This window comes from Nelumbo lutea, chromosome 2 (genome assembly GCF_056320005.1).
Source record: "Nelumbo lutea isolate HS-2025 chromosome 2, American lotus-T2T, whole genome shotgun sequence".
Lineage (NCBI taxonomy): Eukaryota > Viridiplantae > Streptophyta > Magnoliopsida > Proteales > Nelumbonaceae > Nelumbo > Nelumbo lutea.
In genome coordinates, this window is record NC_142685.1 from 94,833,213 (window position 1) to 94,853,337 (window position 20,125).

The window sequence follows — 20,125 nt, forward strand, 5'->3', positions numbered from 1 at the left end:
AAACGGAATAATAAATTCATCGCATGCGGGGAACTAGAGAACGGTCTCTATGTTCTACATCCTTCTCTGGAAACTAACTTAACCGAAACTACATCAGTCAAAAATCCCAAGAAAAGGAATCGTGATACAGTAAGTCCTACGTGCCTCTGGCATTACCGACTTGGCCATATCGGTATTGACCGAATCACAAGGCTGGTAAAGGATGGTCCTTTGGATTTTCTAACTGTAGAAAATCTTCCCACTTGTGAACCTTGCCTTCAAGGTAAGATGTCTAAGTGGCCATTTGACGGTAAGCCTGAAAGATCTGAAGGCACACTTGACCTGATACATACTGATGTATGTGGTCCCCTGAGTGTTAGGACATGGAATCAACACGTGTACTTCATCACCTTTACAGATGATTTTTCACGATATGGTTACGTGTACCTAATGAGACATAAGTCTGAATCATTTGAAAAGTTCAAAGAGTTCAGACAGGAAGTCGAGAAACAGTTAGGGAGAGAAATTAAGGCCCTTCGATCAGATCGAGGTGGCGAGTATCTCTCTGACGAATTCAGGGACTATTTAAAGGCCAATGGGATAGTGTCACAACTAGCTCCTCCTGCTACACCTCAACTCAACGGTGTTTCAGAGAGGAGGAATAGGACCTTGTTGGACATGGTCCGGTCGCTTCTCGTACGCTCACAATTACCCACATCCTTTTGGGGATACGCATTAGAGACTGCTACATACGTGCTGAATAGGGTTCCAACCAAATTAGTTCCGAAAACTCCATATGAACTTTGGACCGGAAGGAAGCCAAGTGTGAGACACTTGAAGATTTGGGGTTGTCCTGCACACGTTAAAAGAACAAGTGCGGACAAGTTGGAATCTAAAACCAGCCATTGCCTGTTTATAGGCTACCCAAAGGATTCGGTGGGTTATCTATTCTATGACCCAAGTGAGCAGAAAGTGTTCTGCAGTCGAAACGCCCGATTCTTAGAATCCGATTTCATCCTGGACACCCATCGTCAGGAAATAGTTCTTGATGAGGAGAGCTCAGGAGCAGTGGGAGATGTCCCACAAAATCCAGGTAATGACCGACCTAGAAGAACCACTCGGGTATCCAGACCACCAGTCCGATATGGTTATGAACAGGATAGTTACCTGGTGGAAGCCTTGACTAGTGAAGAGGATCCCGTGACTTACGCGGAAGCTATGTTAGACATAGACTCCCAGAAGTGGGTGGAGGCCATGAGAGCTGAGATGGACTCAATGGAGACCAATGGAGTTTGGACTCTAGTGGATCCGCCCTCTGGGGTAAAAGCAATTGGTTGCAAATGGATCTACAAGAGGAAGAAGGGCCCCGATGGCAGGATTGAGACCTTTAAAGCTCGTTTGGTGGTGAAAGGGTATACTCAGAAAGAAGGCATCGACTATGAGGAAACTTTTTCGCCCGTGGCCATGCTTAAATCCATTAGGATCCTGCTAGCTGTAGCAGCGTACCATGACTACGAGATTGGGCAAATGGATGTCAAAACAGCATTCCTGAATGGAGATCTTAGTGAAGATATCTACATGCAGCAGCTACAAGGCTTCATTACTGCTGGTCAGGAACACATGGTATGTAAACTTAATAGATCCATATATGGACTTAAGCAGGCTTCTAGGAGTTGGAACATCCGTTTTGATTCTGCAGTCAAAACGTTTGACTTTGAGCAGAATCCGGATGAGCCCTGTGTTTACAGGAAATCCAGTGGGGATAAGATCACCCTTTTGGTCTTGTACGTGGACGATATCCTACTCATTGGGAATGATGTAGGAATGTTGACTTCGGTCAAGGTATGACTATCACAGCAGTTCTCCATGAAAGATCTTGGAGAAGCTTCATACATACTGGGTCTTCGACTCTATAGAGATAGATCGAAGCGGATAATTGGATTATCCCAGGCTACTTATATTGACAAAATTGTCAAAAGATACAGCATGGAAAACTCCAAGATAGGAAATGTTCCTTTCAGGCACGGAGTCACTCTCTCCAAGAAGATGTCTCACAAGACTTCTAAGGAGATTGAGAGCATGAGAGACGTTCCCTATGCCTCAGCCGTAGGGAGCATCATGTATGCCATGCTGTGCACTCGCCTGGATATAGCTCAGGCGGTGAGTGTGGTAAGCAGATTCCAAGCAAACCCAGGGCAGGAGCATTGGACTGCTGTGAAGAACATACTCAAATACCTTCGAAGGACAAAAGAGTTTTGTCTAGTATTCGATGGTAGTTCACTGCAAGTTCTAGGGTATACCGATGCCAATTTCTAGTCGGATCCAGATGATAGAAAGTCTACATCTGGGTATGTTTTCATGATAGGATCGTGTGTTGTTTGCTGGAAAAGCAGCAAACAGGGGTCCACTGCAGACTCCACAACCGAGGCCGAGTATATTGCCGCAAGTGAAGCTGCCAAGGAAGCCGTGTGGATGAAGAAGTTCATACACGAATTGGGAGCGATTCCATCCAGCACATCACCCATCCTGTTGTTGTGTGACAACAATGGAGCGATCGCCCAGGCTAAAGAGCCTCGGGCTTACTCGAAGTCAAAGCACATCGAGAGAAAGTACCATGTACTGCGGGAGATCATTGGAAGAGGGGACATCCTAATTCAGAAAGTAGCATCAGCGGACAATGTGGCAGACCCATTGACTAAGCCATTGACACAGAAGGTGTTTGAGAAACACGTGGAAAGTATGGGACTCTGGCTTGTACCAGATTGGACCTAAGTGCAAGTGGGAGCTGTTAGACAGTTTATGTATGCCCTTAGCTTCAATCTGATTTGATGTACTTTTGTTATTTAGTGGAAATAAATAAAGTGCATGTTTGATTCATGTTGTTTGGTTTAATTCTATGTAAAACCCTAAAACTGGACATTTATAGAGATTCATGTTAGTTTTAAATGTTCACAGCCGTTGGATAAGTCTGGGGAGATTTATCCTGCCAAGGCTGATGCTGGTGTGCCACCAAGTGTTGGGATGGCCTGTCTCAGCCATCAGGGTAAGACCCGAGGCACATGCAGTATGGGATTACTTGAATCCTTGAATCGGACCAGATTTCTAGTCTTGCCCTGGACCTTGGAGATAGATGGGCAAAACTGGAAAGTTACACCTGACCCCTAGACTCGATTATGACACTTCACTAGGTGTCAGATCAGGTTGTTTTTGATATACCAATCAGTGAGATCCTTAGTGGGGAACAAAACCTGGGTATGTTGGGACAGTTTGAGAATTCATCTGAGTGGGTGATCATAGTGACAGGATCAGCCACTTTGTCGGACAAAGGGTAATGATCGGGAATGCACTCTCTCTTATGGAAACCAAACTGCCGGCAGTTAATTTCAATCGTTGGAATTTTGTTTTGCAAAATTAATATATTTATATATATGTACGGTTTCAAATTGTTTGCAAATGGTTTTAATTCCCGGGATCCATGTGAGAGGAGAGTGCGGCACTGTTCCTTGCAGCCGAGGGAGAGGTCCTCTCTTGTCGGGCAGTGCTTGATCATTAAGGGCTGAGAGGTTAAGTGTAAGACCATTTAGGATAATACCTGATGGGCTAATCTTGCACCTGCCCACAGTCCCTGGGTTTTTATAAGATGGCTTGGCCCAGGGACCACTTAATGTAAGTGTTGGGCCCATAGGGTCCATATGATGGACTCAAGGGGTTCATTGAGCTTTTTAGTGAATTCGGCTGGGCCTTGTATTAAAGGCTGGGCCGAACCCATGTGGCTGGTGTGTAGATCAATGCTTGGGTCCCACGCCATACAAAGAAGCCCAACTGGGCAATAGATTGGAAAGTAATTAGACACTGAACACTTAATGGGCCAAAAGCCCATTTCGAGGTGGGCTGATATGATCACCCATCCATGGGGCGAATTTGAGATTAAAGTTAGTAAAAGGATTGGGCCTTTAGCCTTATCCACTCTTAGAGACCAAATTCAAATTAGATTTGAATCTGGTAACCTCCTGATAAGATCAGGAGTGAGCTAACTCTATCTGCAAAAAGGATTAAGATTATCCCCTATCCAAATACTGATTTGGATTGGGCTAACTCCTAATAGGGAGGTTTCTTAAAAAAAAAAAAGAAAAGGAGGAGAAAAACGAACCAAGATAGAGAGAATTACAGCAGATTTTGAACCAAGAAAAATCACAAGAAAGGTTCCTGCGAATTGAGATCAGATCTCATACTCTCCAGAAAAAGGAAAAAGCAGTTCAGCCTTTTTTCGGTTTTGGAGATCTCCTCCTGCCGCCGCCATCTCCCATTGCAAGATTAGATCTTTGCAGAAAAGAGAGTCAAGAAATCTGTTCTTGACATCAGTCTTGCAAGAAAGACTGAAAAAGATTCAGTGTTTAGTACTTCCAGAGGATTCTTGTGAAGGATCCAGTGTGTAGGACGCACCCTACTGGTTCTGTTCCATCCACAGCTATGTCATCTTCAGCAGGAACGGATCTTGGAGCATTCTTTGGGCGTGAACACCAACTTTGGGAGATAGTGCTTCTCCGGATCAGGTATATTCCTCCCATTTGTCTTTTGGTACAGATCTGGTTTGATTAGGGTTTAAGTAGGATCCTTGAATATTGTATTCTAAATTTAGGGAATATGATTCCCAGTTGGGAGAAGGTAGGAAAAATTTTGAAATTCGCCCACCCATTCCGCAACCAATATGGCGTCCATTAGATGGATCCTACCATTCTTTCAATATTGGACCAATAAAAAAAGAACAAAGGAAAAAACCATGTTCCAATTGATGGGTGCCTCAGTTGGTGGTGCGGTTGCATGGCTTATTCTAGCAAAAACTTGGGATCCTGGTGCCACTAGAGGGTTGTGGAGGGATGGGCTACTCCTGTTGTGTATCCCAATGAAACAAAAGGAAAAAAACTGGATTGCTGTAAGTTTTGTTGTAGTTGTTTTCTAGTAATGGATCATTGTGGCACTACAAGAAAAACGGTCAAAGCCGGCGGTCCTAGAACCATCAGCTTAGGCCTTACGATCGCCGCCTTAGGTCTAAGGTGGCAATCAACCATCCGTTCCCTTATCAACTGCTGCCCTAGATTAGGACCACCGCCTTAGAGGGCTGGTAAAAGGTGGTTTAAATTGCTCTGAAGCAGCGGACACACCGAGCCGCTGGCTTAGCATTAATCAAGCGGCGGTTTTGCGGTCAAAACCACCACCTTAGATTTTTGTGAAACTCCTTCAGGTTCTTAGGTGGCGGTCCAAACTGCCGACTTAGGTGTTAAATGACCACCGCCTTAGGTGTTGTTTGTGGCTAAACAGGCGGTTGCATGACCGCCAACTTAGATTTTTTTTTTCATTTTTATTTATACCAGGTTGATAGATAAGCCGGTGGACATGACCACTGGCATAAACCAATTTTTTTTCAAAAAAATCATATTCCCGCTTAATTGCATCATTTTTCTGGTACCTAAATTGTTTATTCATTTAGCATTTTCACACCTATTTAATATAGCAAAACCATTTGATAAAAATCAATTTAAAATGAAATCTATTAATTCAAAGATTATATATTAAGATATCCAAAAGGCATTGTTCAAATACAATATCCAATTGACATATAAATAATACATGAACTTAAAAAAATAATCAAATTCTCTAATAATGCAACACATCTTCCAATGCAAATTCACTTAACATATTGGTTGAACCCGCAAATCAAAACATATAAATATTAGAATTATATTCAAGTATTTTAACTATAAAGATAAATAGTAACTAAAATTTACATGGGTTGAATTCTAAGCAATTAATTGGAATATCAATAGTAGTTCAAAATATTCTATAGCATCCATAAGGGTATATAGCAATGCATCACTTATCAAGGGCAAATAACACCAAAGGTGGGTGGATTTAGTCCTCGCAAAACTGTGTCGCAAAACTGTGCTCACACCGTTCTCAGAGCCCTTTTCAGCCATGCACCGGGAACATCTCCATATTTGTATCCTTTTATTTATGGGGAGATATTTCTAATACATAGATGAAAATGGCTGTAAGAACGAGTATGACCACAATTTTGTGGGCACCAAATCCATTTTCACATCAAAGATGGACCCAAAGCATTTGGGTCACTGTACTAGCTTCTTATGATCCTTAGTTTTGGCTTAGGCTATAATTAAGCCCAGATTTCGATTTTTGAGTCAAAAACATGTGCTTCCCTAGTAAAAATCCAATGTATATACAAAAAGTAACAAAGTAGAGATTTCCTAGCATAATTAACTAGGTCCAACAAGCTTGGTAAGCATATATATACAAAATTAGAGCTGAGTTTGATAAACATATAAGCTCAGTTTGGAAAGAATACAAATAAAAATATGCATAGTATAAATATATACAAAATAATATAAAATATAAGGCTTTGCACTCCAAACAGAGCCATATATACACATGCTTATTTGTCATATTAATACATCTTTGATTTATTATATTCACTTTAGAGAGCTCAAGTTACTGCTAGAAGAAACTGATCTAAGTACCTCTTGAATCACCTCGAATGCTAAAATATTCATGTCTCTAAGATACTCAGCAAAGTATGACCTTATGTTACAATTTGATGGTTCAAACTTGCAAGGTATGACATGTGTGTGTGTGTTGTTACCCCAATCCATGTTATCAATACAGCCTTCTGTTACTTCGGTAGAAGGTGCCATCTAACTTTCTTGTAATGTATGTAATGTATGGTTGGACATTGCAGAGACTTGAGGTTGAATCCTGCCTTCACCTAGGTTTGGGAGAGAGCTACCCCATTAGCCCATTTTCCCACAGAAAAAAAAAAAAAAAAAAGGATTTGACCAATCTAATAGATGCCCTACCATTTGAGAATTTTGGCCCCATTAGCAATAACCATTTGAGCAATGTGAAATGTTGTGCCTTACATTAAGCTTTAAATATCATCTACTAGCATACAAATAAAGAAGTTGATGGGTTAAGAAAGGATGTGAAAGTATCACCTTCTTACCTCGAATAACAGCCCCTGGTTCTCCTTGGATCACCATATACTTTGTGCCACCAAGGTGTAAGCCAGTTGGAGCAAGTGATCCAGGTTCAGCAAAGCCATTCATGATGGCAGTTATTTCCTTAGGCTTAAACTAAAGCACTAACACATTAGAGCATTGATTATGATTCCTAAAAGAAAAATAACAGAAATAAACAAGAGCAAAATCATTAATACAAAATCTTTCTTCAGGGTTAAACTACACTACAGTCTACACTACTGGAAAATTATCTTAAAGCTGAATAACCCATTATTTTCTAAATCAGTAAAAATCATCGCCAGATTTTCCCCTGAAAGAAAGCTAGCCAAATATGAGCATACGACAAAAAAGGAAAACTGTGGATATCAAACTTATGCTCTGATATAAAATGCTTAAATATATGGTAACTAACTGCTGATTTTATTAGGATTAGCTTGAGAATCAGTTTGACATCAACAAAAACAACAGAATAACACCACCTTTCGGATCTGTTTGGATTGAAAGACTGCGGGAATAAAGAAAACAAACTTAATAAATTCTTAAAAACCACAGTACTGAGGGACTAACAAATCCCTGAGACTACCCATGTAAATCTCAAGTATACTGAAAGTAAGGAGAAACGAATGGCTGGTATCCTCCACCTGCTTAAAGAGTGCTTCAATTGCACGGGGTACAACACCTGGGGAATCTGGTTTACCTTCCTAAAATGTTTATGCAAAGGCTCAACAATTAGAAGTTGTAACAATTAAATATCATTGGTTATTTTAGACCACCGTGTCTATTCCCGAACCCAGACAGCCTCTTCAAGTATGACTATAATGGCAGTCAATAAGACTGCCAGGTCTAAACCGCCAGCTTAGACCGTTTTTCTTGTAGCAATTGTGTGATTCAAATGAGAAGGAAGATTTGTCCAATTTGCAAATGTAATCCCATAAATGGGGATGTGGGAAGAGTTTGTGGGTACGACATAGGAAATCCGAACTCTTCAAAATGAGTTGGGATCTTCTTCCAATAAAACATGTTCTCATACACAACCAACTTGGTCTAACACCACTAGTTTCACCATGAAAGTGGAACCCATCATGTATGAGATGCATGCATGGTGTTTCAGTGTCAGATGATGTTGGCAGTTTGCAAATGTTCGATGTTGCTATCAATAAATCTTCAAATTGTTCAAGTTTTGAAATTAAACTAGTGTTTGTCAAAATTTGGGAAGTAATCAGAATTACAATAGTAATTTTGGGTTGTAGAGTTTCTGTTTTGGTAGAACTTGATACATTCATTTTCATTTTTAAATGCTGCACCTTTTACTTGGGTAACATACTGCTGTTGGGGGTATGAACATAATTCACTGATGATGAGGGCGAACTACCAATATCAAACGGACATGTAAGGTCGACTAACTGGTCGAATATCAAACGGACATTCAAGCACCAGATTTGAGAAAATGACCAAATTTTAGCCCTTTGAGCCATTCAAGTTGTCAATGGGTCGGGTCTGACCCGATAGACCCGACTTGATTTGGCTGGTTCTGGTTCTAGGAACTAGAACCGACAGGTCGGTTTCAGGTCCTGATTATTATCGATTTGTAATTAGTTCCACCCAGTCCTAAACTAATTCAGAGTCGATTTGAATTATATACATATAATATATATATAATATTTTGATATATATTAAATGTATATATTTATTTATTTATTATAACCGAGTCCATTGAGTCAGATACAATTATGTTGAGAACTAATTGATTTGATTCCAGATCTCCAATATTTCATGTCGGATCGGTTCTGGTTCTAACTGGTCCTAATCCAGACCTGACTCCGTTGACAGCCCTACTTGCAAAAAAGTTTCTTAAGAGAATGATACATATGGGCTTCCATGCATTATTGAAACATTAAGGTTGTATTTGGTTTGAAATAAAAAGGTAGGGAAACCAATACAAGGGGTTCCTTTGCTTTCCCTACCATTTCTTTGAAACCAAACAATCGAGCACAACCTAATAGACATTATCGGGAAAGTTGGCGGACCTTTATGAAGAGCCGAAGACGTGGTGCCAAAGGCTAATAACGGTGGAGCAAGGGGTAGTAAAGGATACTGTTTGAGCTTGGATCTGGTTTAGTCTGAGCTAGGTAGCAAGGTGCAGGGGTGAAATTACATGAATTTGAGTGGAGTCAATTGACCCCACTGGAGTTTGAAAGAAAGGTATTAAGATTATGTTTGGTTTGAAGGATAAAGTAGGGAAAGGTAGGGGAATTTTTATAAACTTTGTATAAGTTTCTTTGCTTTTCCCTTCCTTTCTCTTCCTTTTCCTTCAAATCAAACATAGCATAAGTTCATGAATTATAATAGACTTTTTTTATCCACTTTTTCTCATTGACCCCTGTATTAATTTTGACATTTTATTTGGACTTTAGAATAAATGATTTTTAGATTACGTATATAAAGAGTCTCAGGGCTTCTGTAGTGATTGAGCTGCTTCGGAAAAGTTACCTACGAAATACAATATAGCTTGAAGGGAAAGTCGTTTTGGGCCAATATAAGCTTATTTTTGGCTTTTCGGACTTTTATATGATAAGGCTTCACGACTTTGTGGATTTTTTGGCTCATGTATATAACTCAAGAGTCATTGGTTGAATGCTCTTCCAAACAATTACAAAAGCCCCTGTGCGCGCTGCAACTGTAAATTTGTTTTGGAGTGATGGTTGAATTGTTTGTTTGGAGTTTGGTTTTGGTCTTTGGGGACTATAGTCCTTTTTCTTGTTAATAAATCTTATACCTTAATTACTATTTTCAAAAAAACATTATTTATTTTAAAACTGAATTTGATTAAAAATATTATAGGCTCTAAATTCCAACATTTTCCCACTTGATCAATAATAGATAATCTAACAATGAATGATAAGCTTTGAATACGAAGTCCTATTTTGCTACATTGTGAACATTTATCTTCTTACCTCGATCTTGGGTATATACTGAAACTTCACTTTATTGGGCAAATATTTCTGATAATGTTTTTTGCATCTTGAAAAACTACAGATGAGTCCTTAGAAATTCTTATAATTTCCTTTTAGAATGCCAAGTTTCGGCAATTTCAATTGTGTTACAAGTTATTGAAGGCCCCGTCACAATGTATATATCCAATCTTGGTCCTCCGTATATAGATGACCTAATGGAGCCTATAATTGCTCCCATCAAAAGATATTTGTGTTCATCCATTTTCGATTCACTTGTAACATTGTACCCATCAGTTCCATTATGAATTTACTTACATCTAGCATGAAATCAGTATAATTAGCCGAAAAGAAAATTTATCGAAACACATACTACCAAACTCTACAGTTCATGGAAATGGACTCTTCCAAGGCAATCAATAGGTCAAAGAAGTCGAGCTGCTAGCGACCTTATCCTTGCACATGTAAAACTTGGACAGGATGTGGTGATTCCATGTGTTTAGGTCTTCTGGGTTCTTGGTAGATTCTTTATACTCAAAATCAACTCAAGCCTGATCGTCCTTCCTCCGAGCAAGTGCAACAACAGCCTCCTCCCTAGAAGCCCAAGCCTTATCCTCAATCAATATATTCTTTTGGCTAACCTCATAACCTTGGCCTCGACTTGACTTTCTCCCTTATAATCATGGTATAGTACTGGTGAGACACATGGTGAGCTGATCACTCAGGGCGTTCGCTGCACATACTTTGAAATATACACCTGAACCGATTTTTTATATTGGCTAATCACCAATATATGTATACCGGTCGGTTTGGTTAACCACCAATTTTTTTATATTGGTTAATTGAAACAGAATCGATACCTTTGGTTTTTCAAAAATACTAAACTGACTGATTCGGTTAATCAATTTTTTGATTTTGTTTTTATCGGTTCAGTTTTATATATAAATATATAACCAACAAAAAATATATAATATAAAAAAATATAATATATATAATATATATAAATATATATAAAATATATTGAAATTAATATATGTATACCAGTCGGTTTGGTTAACCACCAATTTTCTATATTATGTAATCGAAACTGAACCGATACCTTCAGCTTTTAAAAACACCGAACTGTCTGGTTCGATTAACCAATTTTTTGGTTTTGTTTTTGTCGATTCAGTTTTTTTTTTTTTTTTTTTCTCACCCCTAATCAACATCTCCTTCCAAGGATTTCTTTATCAATACTTGTATCTCAACCAACAAACCCGCAACATTGGACATATTTGCAACAACAAAAGAAACTAAGTTAATACAAACAGATGAGGAGAGCTTAAGAAAACTAGAAAAAACCATAAGTCTAAATTGGATGACTCAAAATGTGTCTATACCTACGTTTGCTTAATGAAGCCCGACCTCATCCAGTTTGGCCTCGAATAAAAACTCCCTCGCATTGACCATTGCATTGATTAGCTTGTTAAAGTCCCTTTCCTCATCAACGACCAGCATGAGCTCCTTTATCCCCATTGTAGGTTCCAGCCACCTTATCGGCAAATGTCATGTTACCCATTCTGTTCACATAGAAAAAGCGCTCCTTATAACCATGAATGGAGGAGATAGCCCCAGGAAACCTAGTGCCTTTGTTTGATGTCCTCATTTATCAACCTAGTGCCTTTTCTTCCTTGATCGATGCCCTCGTCTCAAATTCCTTGCATATCTGGTTTTGGGGCCTAACCCTCTCCATGTTTTTTACCTCAAAGACACTCCTAATGAGCCAAGCATCTTCCTCAAGTGGCTCACTAGACTCAATCTTCCAAACATCAACTCCCAAAGTCTAATCCTCCAGACATCTTTCATTGTCATCTATATTAATGACAGAGAAGTATAGATTTGTCCAATGTAGATTTCTGATTTTTACTACAGAGTTGTAAATAATCAAAAGGACAACAACCCACACCTTACATTAATAACTGCCTATGAATTAGCATCAATTTCAAATTGAAAACTACCCTAACTTTGAGCCTAGAAATTCTAACCCTGGGCTGATCCGTCATTCTCCCTATTAATGACATTTACCTCGATGTTTTCCACCTCAACATAGGTGCCCACAACTAACCTCAGACTTTGGACCTCGACTTGGACCTCAAGAATGGACTTACCACGTTGGGGACTTTGCCTCAAATTCGATCACCTCACTAACAAGGCGGGAGTAGGAACTCCGCAACTCTAACATTGAGCTACATTCCGACCGAGAATTACAAGAGCTAGAAATAAATGAAAACACATAATGAATAAGCAGAGAAAAGAAACATATAAAACCAACCACCCAACTAAAACTAAAGAAGACATTGAGCACAAAACCCAACTCGAAGACCAATCTAACTCTGTTCTACTTTCTCAAGTAGTCGAGAAAAGTCCTAATCACTTGGGAAGTCCTCCCTTGTATATTAATTTAAATGGCTCAAATTGGCCCCTAATCAATGGCCTAAATCTTGCTCCAACTATGCCACACATCCCTTGATTGATTGAAGAGTTTCTTTGACAAGACAGCTTGAAAGATGAAGTGACACAGTAATGGCAATGCTTGTGCCAACCCCTTGGAGGACGTGTATTGACTACTTGTCACAAATTGAGATTCTCACATCTCCTCAAAGTATCAGTGACACAACTCGATGTTGACCTCCTGATCCAATGACTAGGATTAGTTTGTTTTGCTGAGCCAACCTCTCACTAATAAGCAGCAAGATGATCAGTAGGTCAAGTAATATGACCCATCTACATGGTTCAATCCCAAGTCACCACATGTCATTGAATGGAATGCTGAAGAAGCTTACCAATAACTCAAGCCGATCCACTGAATGCACATAAATCCTAATAAGGATGATAGTGAAAAGCTTAGGCGAAGCCCAATATTCTTCTCTTAATAGGATTGTAACTCTTTTAGCCAGCACATTTTCTGGAATCATACCGTGTATTAAAACTTAATTAATTATAATAGAGACAATAATGAATAATGAGGGAATGTTAGACCACTTGGTCAAACAAGCTTTATATCACTTTAAGGAACTGTTTAATTAAAATGATTAAGTTATTAGATGAAGCCTCTCAATAAATTCTTATTCTCTAATGTCGTCATTATTATATAAAATTACGACATCTAAAGCATATACACATTAAAGCATATAAAGGTGAAACTAAAAAGGAATCCAACAATCCCTAAAAAAAAGGCTATTGCTTTGTTATTTTATTTTATTTTTACGCAAAAATGCTGAAATTTATTAATCATCCTCTCAAAGAGATTGTCGATTCAAAAAACTCACAAGAAAACCAGGAGGAGATGATAGATACCCAATTTTCCCCATTTCTAATATTTTTTCTCGATCCTCGTGGGGATCCACCACATATGGGTCGGGGATGGGGATGATTTTTTCCCCATGGGGACGGGGATGGGAAAATTTTCATCCCCAGCGGGGACAGGAAGAGCATCCCCGCCCCACGGGAACCCCAACCCCTGTCCCATGGGATCCCCACTAATATATATGTATGTATATCTATATATATGCATATTGTTATATATGTATATATGTACACATACATCTATATATTAGTATTTTTAAAAATATGGTTGAATATATTTAAATCTTTTTTAATAGGATTGTAAATTTTAACTATTTTATTTTTATTTTGTTTAAATAAAATAAAAAATAAAAATAAAATAACTAACATTATAAAAAAATCATAGGGAATGAGAATCTCTATAAGGACGGGGATAGAGATAACCTTATCCCCATTAGCAAGGATTAGGACAGGACAGGGATGGGGATTTTTGCGGGGACGGGGATGGGGAGAGGCTCCCCATCCCTGCCCCTCACTGTTGCCATTACTAATTTCCAACCAAACATCACTTTGACCCATATACCTGGATGAATATTTCCTCTTACCGATCTACGAGAGAGATTGATGTTACAACAATCCTCTCGTTAGATTAAAAAAGTATAACCAGGCAGTAAAAATAAAGTCCCTACAAAGTTTCTTCTTATTTTTGTTTCAATTTTTTTTTTCGGTTCAAGAGTGATGTAGCACGATCTGACTACTCCCTACTGGAGGATGATTTGGCTTCCAGTCAAGCAGCGAGCTAGATGAATATGCAAGACAGGATCAAAGAACCCGGGGTGGCTAACCCAGCGAGGTCGCTTTGATGCTTAAGTCAGTAAATTGATGCGAGCTGAAAAGCTTTGAAGCTTAAGTCAGTATATTCCATGAATACAACTGACCTCTGTCCTTAGACGTTTTTAGCTCGATCTGCTCAATCAAAAAGAACTCTGCTTGCCTGCGCAAGGACGTCCGACAGAGTTACTACATCTCTCCTCGCCTCGGGTTCAAAATCCTGTTCGGCAGCCCGAACAAAATACCGGCCTGGAAGAGGAGATACTTTTTTGTCCGGAACCCTGAGGGGTGGCCCTTCCCGACTCAATGATGGGTGGCTATTAAAAACCCCGGGGTGAGGCTAGATGTAGAGACCAGGGCGGTTGTTAACTCCTGGAGGGACCTCAGCCAGGAGATGAGAGATTTCTTGGCCGAGGAGAAGCTTGTGCGAGCTGGGTTGAGCCCTCCTGGTAGGCCTCCACCTTGGTGCTCATATTCTTTTTTACTTTGAATTTTCTTTAGTTTGTAACTAACCTTTTCCTTTTCTTGCAGTACTCATGCCGGAGGTCGATGCGGAGAACCTTCTGAAGAGCTTGCAGAGAGGGAAAAAGAGGAAGGCCTCAAAGAAGTCTCGCCGGGAGGCCGGTCCCTCTGCCCCCGTCCTACCCGAGGTCGCTGTGCCGAAGCCGATCTCTATCGAGCTTCCGAAGGAGGAGGTCTGTCCCGAACCTCCTATCATGGACCTGGACGAAGACCAGGATGAAGAAGAAGTTCCGCCTCGCGAACCGAAGAGCACTTCCACGCCCGAGCCTCAGCTCTCGAAGGAGAGCATAATGATCCCTTGGCTCGGGCTCCTCAAGAGTAAGGATGCCGTATTCCCCGCCGAAGTCATGGAGTGGGCTGGCGTGCCCATAAGTCAGCTCGAAGGCCGGGCTGCTAGCTACTGTATGGTGGTGAGTATTTTAAATTTATACTTCATTTCCTTGTTTGCTTTTTAAGGGAACTTACCTCTGCTTTCTTTTTGCCAAGTGAACTCCGCCATTCACTCGTTGGTCTATCAGCCTGAGGTCCACCTGAAGCGAGCTCGAGAAGCCGAGGAGAACGCTTAGAAACTTTACCACGAGCTAGACTTAGCTCAGGGTAAGGTTCTTCGGGCTAAGAAAGGAGCTCGGAGTCAATAGGAGTTGATCCTAGTGCTGACTGAGGAGAAGGAGAAGCTCCAATACGAGAACAAAAACCTTGATGCGATGATCAAAGAGCGCATCGAGATCTTCAAGACTGCCATTAAAGAGGCGCAAGCTGAGGAGAGAGAGCACACCATCGAAAGCTTCAAGGAGTCTCCGGAGTTCCACAATCTCCAGGTCATGTACGGATTGAGCTCTTACCGGTCTAGCTTCAAGCTATGCAAATATCTGATGCGGCAAAAGTTTCTCGAATTGGACCTCAGAGTTGTTTCTATGTCTGACCTCACTCCCGAGATAGCGAAGGCGGCCAACAAAGAACCCGACTCCTTCGAAGAGGAAAGCGACGATGAAGTCCCCGAGGCGGGCCTGTCAGGTCGAGAGGACGGGCCTGTCAGGTCGAGAGGACGCGGAGGAGGACCGCATGGAGACCGACCTGCCCGGTAGTTCAGATGTATAATTCTTGCCTCTTTTCTTGGACCTTTATGATGTATACCCCAAGCCTCCGAGCTCGGTTCATAGTGAAAGTTTCTCTTTTTTCTTCCGTTTTGTACTCAAAATTTTACATCAATGAAATACAAGTTTTTTGACTATCTCTGTGCAAATATTTTCTAAGTGTAAATAACTTCTGAACTGGCGAACTAAACCAAATAGGAGTAAAAAAATTTGTTGGTTACCCCAAACTGTCGAGCTAACGAGCTGGACTACGAGTAGGGGTAACTTCGCATTATTGTATGCCGATGTGGGCGGACACTGCAGGGTATATACCCGACCTGTCTGCACACGGGCTACTCGCTCAGGTGTCGGTTATCCCTTAGTTTCGAGCCATCGGGCTCGGCTTCAAATGGGATCAACCTGTTGTTATATGCCGAGGTGGTTTAGACATAGTAGGGTTTGTACCCGAAATGTATATGCCTCAGGCATGAAAGCTGATTTTCCTATGCCGAAAAGGCGACTAGGACTTGTCTGCCTATGCCGAAGAGGTGACTAGGACTTGTCTGCCTATGCCGAAGAGGTGACTAAGACTTGTCTACCCATGCCAAAGAGGCGACTGGGACTTATCTGCCCATGCCGAAGAGGCGACTGGGACTTATCATAGTGCCAAGGTCTTATGTCAGCTCGGCATCATAGCCCTTGGGCTTCTGGGAGTGACTCGCAGTCCTCTCTACACTTCGGTGATCACAAGTAGTATCTTCTTAAGTTGCCGATGTTCTATGCTCGAGGTACTTGCTTCCCTTCTAGAATCTTGAGCTCGTACAAACCTTCCCCGAATACCCGTCTTACTCGGTACGGACCTTCCCAATTCAGTCCGAGCTTACCGATGCCAGGCTCGGGTACCATAACCTTCCGAAGAACCAGGTCACCGACGCGGAAGTGTCGCTTTTTGACCCGAGTGTTATAATACCGAGCTACTCTCTGTTGGTAAGCTGTAGTCCGGATGTATGCCAGGTCTTGTACTTCTTTCACTAGGTCTAGGTTGGTACGGAGCTCGTCATCATTCGTCTCTTCATCGTAGGCCTCTAAGCGTAGTGTAGGCACCTCAACTTTTGCTAGGATCACCGCTTTTGTGCCGTAAGTGAGGTTAAAAGGAGTCTCACCTGTGGCAGTCTTGATGGTAGTCCGGTAGGCACAGAGTAGCAGTTGGTTTACCCACAACCCTTTGGCTTGAGTTAAGCGAGCTTTCAGTCCGCGAAGTATGGCTCTGTTGGTGACTTCCGCTTGCCCGTTCGCCTGGGGGTGTGCCACCAAGGTGAAATTTTGTTGAATTCCCATTTCGGCACACCAATTTTGAAACTTAATATCCTCGAATTGCTTCCCGTTATCAGAGATGAGTACCTGAGGTAGCCCGAAGTGACATACTATGTTCTTCCAAAAGAAATTTTGTACGTTGAGGGTTATGATTGTTGATAGAGGTTCAACTTCCACCCACTTCGTAAAATAGTCTATTGCTACGACCAGAAACTTCCTCTGTCCTGTCGCTGGCAGAAATGGGCCAAGTAGGTCGATTCTCCATTGTGCGAAGGGCCATGGGCTAGTGAGGTATTTCAGATTGGCAGCAGGTCGATGGTGGATGTTAGCGTGCCTCTAACACTTGTCGCACTTCTTGATGAGCTCGAGTGTGTCTGCCTTCATAGAGGGCCAGTAGTAGCCCTGCCGTAACACCTTTTGTGCGATAGCCCTACCCCCCAAGTGTCCGCCGCACAAGCCTTCATGGGTGTCGCGGAGTATGTACTCGTTCTCTAAGGGTCGCAAGTAGCGCAAGTAGGGGAGCGTGAAGGATCTCCTATACAGTTGTCCGTCTATAATGACGCACTTAGCCGACTGACGCTCTACCCTTCGGGCCGCATTGCATTCTGCAGGGAGGGTCCCGTGAAGCAAATAACTCATGAGTGGGTCGATCCAACTCGGTTCCGCTTGTGCTACAGGAGTGACCTCTCCTTCCCCCTCGAGAATGTTAGGCTGAGGTAAGTCTTCTATATACACGGTTTGCATAGTGTTACTGCTTGTGTTGGCTAATCGGGACAAGGCGTCAGCCTTAGCATTCTCGGACCTTGGGATCTGTCTGATGAAGTAAGAAATGAAACCATGCAGGATCTCCTTAACATTCACCAAGTAAGAAACCATGGTGGGGTTGTGGGCTTCATACTCACCGCTAACTTGGTTGACTACGAGCTGAGAGTCGTTGCATATGACGAGGTGCTTTGCCTTCATTTCCCTTGCTAAGGTGAGCCCGGCAACCAATGCTTCGTACTCTGCTTCATTGTTCGATGCCACGAACCCAAACCATAGTGCGTATTCTAGCTTCACCTCACTTGGGCCGTACAGAATTATTCCTGCACCACTTCCTTGTTGGTTGAATGAGCCATCAACGTGGAGGATCCAAGGCTCCTCGTCCCAGGTTGGACCTGCTCTGACCAGGACCGGTGCCACACTAGTTGATGCTTCCATCATCTGTTCGAGTTTGGTCAGCTCGGGAGTTGCGGTATTGAATGTGCATTATGCCACAAAGTCGACCAAGGCTTAGGCTTTGATAGTCGTCCGAGATTCATACCGGATGTTGTACTCACTCAATTCGATAGCCCACTTCGTCAATCTACCAAACACCTCGGGCTTGAGCAGGATTTGCCTCAGGGGCTTGTTGGTGACGACGACGATGGTGTGGGCTTGTAAGTATGGACGAAGCTTGCGAGCTGCTGTGATTAGCGTGTACGCTAATTTTTCAATCTCCAGGTACCTGGTTTTTGCATCTTGCAAAAATTTGCTAACATAGTAGATGGGTCATGGGACCCGATCTACCTCTTTGATTAGTACCGAGCCGACCACCTCGTCATTCGCAGAGAGGTATAGCTTTAATGCATCCCCTTCCTTGAGTCAGGTCAGAACCGGGGTGCTAGCTAAGTATCTCTTTAGCTCGTCGAAGGTGAGCTGACACTCTGCAGTCCACTCAAAGTCTCCACTCTTTTTTATGGCTTTAAAAAAGGGTAGGCAGCGATCTACCGATTTAGACATAAAACAGCTCAGGGCGGTTATCTGGACATTCAGCCTCTGAACCTCTTTTAGTTTGCAGGGTGGTCTCATATCTAAGATGGCCTTTATTTTTTCCGGGTTGGCTTCGATGCCCCGTCGGTTGACTATATAGCCCAAAAATTTACCTGAGGTGACCTCGAAGACACACCTATTGGGATTTAATTTCATATTATATGTTCATAAAATTTGAAAAACACTTTGTAAATCATCTAACAAAAAATTTGAATACTGGGTCTTCACGACCATGTCATCAACATAGCATTCGACTTTATTGTCGATTAACGGCTCAAAAATTTTGTTTACAAGTTTTTGAACGGTTGCCCCAGCATTTTTTAGTCCGAAGGGCATGACCTTGTAGCAATACAACCCAAGCTCAGTTATAAAGGTCGTATTTTCTTCATTGATGGGGTCCATCCTAATCTGGTTGTAACCGAAATAGGTGTCCAGGAAGCTCAACAACTCATGCCCTGAGGTTACGTCCACTAGGTGGTCGATCTTGGACAACGGGAAGCAGTCTTTCGAGCAGGGTATATTCGGGTTGGTATAATTGACGCACATGCGCCACTTGCCGTTGGCCTTTTTTACCAGAACTGGGTTAGCTACCCAGCTCAAGTAATGGACTTCCCTGATGCAGTATGCCGCTAAGAGCTTCTCGACCTCTTCATCGACTATCCTCTAGCATTCTGGGGTGAGGTTGCCTTTTTCTGTCTAACTGACCTGACTAAGGGATCGGTATTTAACTTATGAGTTAGAATCATGGAATCTATTTCGGGCATCTCTGCCGTGGACCAAGCAAATATATCTAAATTTTGTAGTAAGAAGCTTACCAACTGAGAGCGAAGTGGCTCCTCAATCAAAGTGCCAATCTGGAGAGTCTTGGTTGGGTCATCGGTTGAGATCAGGATGTGAACCGTCTCCTCTGTTGGTGTAGCTAGCTTGTCGGCATACTCTGTTGGTCGCTCGAGCTCGATGTCAGCCGCTAGCCCTGCTTTCCCCTTGAGGGCGGCTACGTAGCACTTGCGAGATTCGAGCTGGTCACCTCGCACAACCTCAACTCCATAGTCCGTTGGGAACATCATTGCTAGGTAGTAGGTGGATACAACCGCATGTAGGGCGTGCGTAATGGGCTTACCTACTATGGCATTATAAGGACAGGGAGTTGCGACCACTAGAAACGTGTGCTCGAACCTCATGATATTCGGCCACGTGTCGACCTCTACGGGTACTGAAACTCACCCTAGAGGTCTGACCTCCTCGCTGCTAAAGCCTACCAGGGTAGTATTTGTCAGCTTTAGGTCGCTTTTCTAGAGCTACAGCTTGT